This window comes from Physeter macrocephalus, chromosome 11, assembly GCF_002837175.3.
Source record: "Physeter macrocephalus isolate SW-GA chromosome 11, ASM283717v5, whole genome shotgun sequence".
Lineage (NCBI taxonomy): Eukaryota > Metazoa > Chordata > Mammalia > Artiodactyla > Physeteridae > Physeter > Physeter macrocephalus.
The window spans coordinates 93,413,223-93,419,320 of NC_041224.1; the positions used below are offsets into that span (position 1 = coordinate 93,413,223).

Consider the following 6,098-nt stretch of genomic DNA (forward strand, 5'->3'; position numbering starts at 1 on the left):
AAAAAAAAAAAAAAAAAATCATAAATACAAAATTTGTAGGTATGGATAGACATCCATACACCTCAGACCGCAAATTTACATTTATAGGGGAATTGATGAAAATTTCAACCTCAGAGGTTTAATCTTGGGGTTTCTGTGTCCCCTCACCCAGTTCCTTGGAAACATTCCAAGCAGTATTTTAGGATCTTAGGCAGTTGTGTATGTTTGGGGGTGGGAAGTGTTGCTTGAACGAATATCTCTTAATATTACCTAGGTTCTTCGAAAGAACTAGTAACTCTCTTAATACATGGCAGAGGAAATTCGAATTGCTTCTTGAGGGTCCACGTGAAAAGCAGCAGAGCCCTGACTGTAGAGGTCCCTAAGGTGGCAGCCATGGAGGATCAACCAACATCTTTTGAGCAAAGGACTCGGAATTGCCTTACGCGTCCTTGCACTAGAAGCAGGGCTGTGGGCGGGAGACGGGAGGGGCGGGGAGGATGACAATATGTGCATTTCAAAAATGACGAAAAAGGGAATTCCCGGTCAGTCCAGTGGTTAGGACTCTTCGCTCTCGCTGCCGGGGGTCCAGGTTTGATCCTTGGTCGGGGAACTAAAATCCCACAAGCTGTACGGTGCAGCCAAAAAAAAATGTAAAAAAGACAAAAAAGAAGAAATAATAAAACAGCTTATGTTTTCAACAGACACATTTTAAATTAAAGCCTGGAAAAGAGAGGATGACCTTGGAGTTTTCTAGAAAGAAATAGAACATGCCCATCGTCCCCCTGACAGTCCTGGAATCAGTTCCATGTCTTAACAAAAGAAAGAAAAAAAAAACAAGAAAGAAAGGAAGGAAGGGAGGGAGGAAGAAAGAGAGAGAGAAAGAGAAAGGAAGAAAGAAAGAAAAGAGAAAGAAAGAAAGAAAGAAAGAAAAGAAAGATAGTCTTCTTAAAGGCACAGTGCAGGAACTGAGTGATGACTTGTCAGCCGCAGCACACACTTTTTTATTAAGAAAAAATGTCTTTACACTTAGGAAAAAACCCCCAAAGCACAAGTCATTTTGTTGTTGCTGCTATTCTTACTGTGGCTTAATTAACAAAACTCTAAACAACTTAGATGGCATGGAGAACACATGTCAGCACCCTGTAGACCAATTTATACAGGCTTCTCAGCTCTGCACTTTACTTAACGTTATGGGTCAAATAAGAGTAATTTCACCAATTGTATCCTAGTATCACGCTGTAAGAAAAGAATTCCAAAAAAAGGATCTGGAATTCTGATTAAGTATTCCAATTAAACTATTGCTACAAATACAACAATATATCTTCCTTGGCCTAATGATATAAGATATTTAAAATTAACTGTCTAAAAAGAACATCCATCTTAATTTCTCAGTATAATAGGTTGCTGGATATAAACTGATTTGAGTTAGATATTTTTTTCCAGGTTTCCTAAATTGGATTATAACATTTTGCCTCTTGTGCATTAGAGATTAGAAACCTCACATTAAAAACTAGGCTTCATGCCACGTACCAAAAGAAAATCCTAATCGGTCCCAGTTTCTCTTCAGTATTTCTTCCATTACTCATCAAATGACTTTCCTTTGTCTTTTCACATACTTTTGAAACTCCCAGGACCTTAGAGATCTAATGCATCCACTCCTGCCCGTAGCCTCACCACCTGAGTCACAGCTACACTCACTTCTCATCAGACACAGAAGGGCGTCTCCCAGCAGCGCTGGCTCTTTCCCATTGTTCTCCACCGAGGAATCAGAGTGATCTGCTCAAAACTTTGTCAGCTGCCGCATAGCACAGGGAGATCACCTCTGTGTTTTGTGACCATGAGAGGGGTGGGATAGGGAGGGAGACACAAGAGGGAAGAGATATGGGAACATATGTATATGTATAACTGATTCACTTTGTTGTAAAGGAGAAACTAACACACTATTGTAAAACAGTTATACTCCAATAAAGATGTTAAAAAAAAAAAAAGAATAGAGTGCCATGTTATATTAACTTGTTAGAGCTGCCATTAAAAAAAAGAAAAAAAGGGGCTTCCCTGGTGGCGCAGTGGTTGAGAATCCGCCTGCCGATGCAGGGGACACGGGTTCGTGCCCCGGTCCGGGAAGATCCCACATGCCGCAGAGCAGCTGGGCCCGTGAGCCATGGCCGCTGAGCCTGCGCCTCCGGAGCCTGTGCTCCGCAACGGGAGAGGCCACAACAGTGAGAGGCCCGCGTACCACAAAAAAAAAAAAAAAAAAAGAAAGAGAACCCACAGCTAAACAACAGAAATTTATTTTCTTACAGTTCTAGAGGCTGGAAGTTCAAGAGCAAGGTCTCTTGGGGCCCTATGTAATTGCAGCAGTATAATATTTTGATATATTAACAACTCTTTTCACCTTGAGATTCCCAGTCACCCTGGGAGTCAACCCCACTCATGCAACCAGACATGTGGCACCCACTGCCTCAAGGAGGGCTCATCCCATGGAACTGCAGAACCAAAAGGTCAGATGCATAGCTTTTGTTTTCAAAAGGCAAGGTACAGGTTGAATTAGTCTGCCTGATTAACATCAGGCTATCCTACAGCAAAAAGTGAACCAGAAATATCAGCGGCTTGACACAGACAACTTATCTGGGTTGAGCCTTCCTCCTCCATCTTTTAGCAACATCATTTGGAACACATGGCCTTGAAGGTCAGTGCAACAAAGGAAGAAAGAGAATAAAGAGCTCACAGTCAATGTAAAATTCCTCAGCCTGTATATTATTCTGCTCAGGCTGCCATAACAAAATACCACAGACTGGGTGGCTCCAACAACAGAAATTGATTTCTCACAGTTCTAGAGGCTAGAAGTCCAAAATCAAGGTGTCAGCATGTTTGATTTCTCATGAGGCCTCTCTCCTAGGCTTGGACCTTCTTATGCCCTCAAATGGTCTTGACTCTGCACACCCCTGGTGTCTTTTCCTCTTCTTACAAGGACACTAGTCATAATGGATTAGGGCCCCATGCTTATGATCTCATTTAACGTTAATTACCTTTGTAAAGGCCCTCTCTCCAAATAGTAAGATCCTAAGGTACGAGGATTAGGGCTTCAACATATGAATTTTTGAGGGGACACAATTCAGTCCATAACACCAGCATTTGCCCTCTTCAAAGTTACAGGCATAGACAGACCCAGCGTGCTCTAAATTTACTGTTCTTTACAAAGTTCTCTCCCCATCTCTCTGCCCCAACTTAGCAATTTTACAATGTAAACCACAGGGTTCACTGGCTGGATCTACTTTTCTTCTTCCTATTACCATCCACATTTATTGGATTACATAGACTTTTAAGGCTGGGAATTAAGAAGCAACTAGTTGGCTTTAGGTCTAGTCTAGGCAGCTTGTAGCAACTTTCACCTTCTGCTCCTATTTACCAAATCTTCAAGGGTCATAGAGGAGTTATGTAATGGGTGACGGAGCAGGGAAACGTGAAAAGAAAAGAGGAAAGAGAAATGTGCTTCTGTGCCCAGAAATGCCTCATCATGTGTCTGTCTCTACTCCCTATAAGACAATTTCCTGCGTTACATCACATCAGATTAACAGGCCTAGACACAGGCAAGACGGAGGAGAAACTGTTCTGCAAAGGAGTTCTAGTTTCCTATCAACACTCAATTTCATTTTCTCTGGCAAAACACCAGCCACACAGACCCACACACACAGACCCATAGGCCCTGAGTGACATTTCAAGCCCTCCAGCTCCAGATGTGTTTTTACATTGTTCAGCCAGTAGGAAAAAGCAGCTCGAATTTTAAGCAGAGTCATTTCGCAAACCACCAGCTGTTTCCTGGATAAATTCTGGGTTTTTTAGATGTAGTTACAAGCAACCCTCTCCAATGCACTTATTCATTCAAACAATATTTATTGACTACATTCCATGTACCAGGATTGGGGACATAACGGTGATGGCCACAAGCTTGGGGTCTAGTGAAGGAGACAAGTTCTAATAAATGGTACTTATTTCACCCCTCTGTGCCAGCTGCAATACTGGACACCTTAAATACTTGGGAAGGTATGAATATCTCCACCGTACAATGAAGAAGCCAAGGTGAAAAGAAGTCCAAAAGACAAGCTCGTGCTGCTAGTCAGTGGAAGTGTCAAGACCAGAAGCCATGTGACCTGACTTCCTGAACTTGGGTGGAAGATAAAAATTTATATCTTTATTTTCACTAATCTCTAACTGAACTTTAGCACTTTCTTCATATATTTATGCAAGAAACCCCAGCAGTACTAGCAGCACCTATAACTTTGTCACCAATAGAAATCACAGATATTTTCTTATATTACAAGCACTGCCCAAATCTTGAAATATTATTTATGTTCATTACTATTTCAAAATTATGATAGCTATTAGATCCACTGCTAGATCATGTTACTTAATGCATTCGTTTTCTAAAGGCACATATACTACTGCATAAATTCTTTTAATATGTTGACAAGTGTTTTGGAATAGGTTTCCTTTATAATACTATGCCTTTTATTTTACACCTTCAAAAGTACTGCACCAAGAAGTGGTCCTTAGTCTTCCCAGAAATGCCAAAGTGGTACGTGGCAGGAAAATGGGTCAGAACGCTACATTACAGCAAAGGGCAGCCCAGGCAAATCCAGAGGCTCTGCTCACTGTGTCTTTGATTAAGAAGCTAGGTTGGGATTCTTTTATAACTAAAAGAGAGAAGCTAAGAGGAAAGGAAAGGACCCCAATTCCACGAGAGGACCCTTTCTACCCTTTCCACCGGTTCCTGCTGAGCATGTGCCCTAAATGCTCTCCTCTGCTGGTTCCAGCGGCAGCTGAAGCTGACTCCTTGAGCGCCCCTCCGTGCCACGAGCTGTGTGGCTAAATGTGCCCCACTGTGGGCAAGCAGACGTCACTTCCTACCCCCGGGGGCTGAGCACCCCTCGCGCCCTGGGAACCATGCTGAGTGTCAACAAGCGGAAGGTGCCAGAAATTCCCACACACTAAGATACCGAGAAATTCCCATACACAAGACGACGGATACTTCGGGTTTTTAACCGCCCCTCGCAGGTCAGCCTCTCCGCGACCCCGAGGCCCGACACTGCCGGCAGGAGTCCCAAGACCCGGGTTCCAGTAAGGGCAGCACTAGTTGTAATGCCGGGGGTGGGGAAGAAAAGTGTGACGAGGGATGTAACCCGACACACAGGGGCCGCGCAGTCCCAGCTGCTGGGACAGAGTTGGGTTAACAATCGGCCTTAGGGGTGATCTCTGTCCCCGCCCGGTCCCCCTCCCCTGGCCAAGTGTCCGATATAGGCCGCCGGATGCCTCTTACCCAGGGGTGCGCAGAGCCTCCGGCCACAGCGTTGGCGCAGCAAAAGCAGCCGCTCCCTACGAGGGCTCTCGCCTCTGCTGGGGCCCGCCCGCCCGGCCCTGGGCGGAAGCTGGAGGCGGGGAGAGCGAGCTCACCCCCACCCCAGGAAAGTTCCGGAAAGGTCCCGCGGCTGCCCCGCCCGGCGCCACGGGCCGGGGAACGAAGGCCAAGTGCAAGCTGCACCCGGGCTTCGAGCGCGCACAGGGTATAGCCAGGGACGCGAGTCCAGAGGGCCCGGGGCGCTGGCGGCAGGGCAGACGCCCCTACCCGCAGCGCACCCTGGAGCGCGGCCGGGTGCCCTTGGCGCGACATAGGAGGGCACGGAGGCCACCTGTCGCTCCCCCCATTCCCGGGTGCCTACACTGTTGTGTAACTGGGAGGAACAAAGGTGAAGGCGGGGCTGTGGATAGAGGCCCTGGCGGTTTGCTTCGGGTCGTCCAGTGAGCCCTGCTGGGCTTCTCATCTGGTTCCCAAGACTGTCCAGAGAGACAGCTGTTCCCGCGTTCATTTCACAGATAAGGTAACCGAGGCTCAGAGAAGCCCCAAAACTTGCCTTGGTAAGCGCCGGAGCAGCGCTGTTCCCTCAGGGTGGAGGTCAGGGTCAGCTGGCTTTCAGACACTGGTCTCCACACCACGTTGCGTCCTACTTTCATGACTGGACGTTTTCAGTTGGCTGCTCTAAGTAGGTGCGAAGTGTAGGTGAGTGGTCCTCGACCACATCAGATCTAGAGCACCTTCTTATAACATATATAGGGTGTCCAGA

At 46.3% G+C, this 6,098-nt stretch overlaps 1 protein-coding gene across 2 annotated transcripts in view; it reads right to left on the minus strand.

The window, feature by feature from the left end:
* The window catches only part of SQOR (sulfide quinone oxidoreductase), a 59,476-nt gene extending 53,870 nt beyond the window's left edge, over positions 1-5,606 (minus strand). Inside the window, exon 1 of one of the 2 annotated variants that reach the window (XM_024115684.3) lies at positions 5,297-5,606. The gene's annotated coding sequence lies outside the window, so the exon portion shown is untranslated. The remainder of the gene's footprint in view (positions 1-5,296) is intronic. The other variant, XM_024115688.3, reaches the window with a different exon arrangement.
* Between the last annotated feature and the right edge of the window lie 492 nt (positions 5,607-6,098).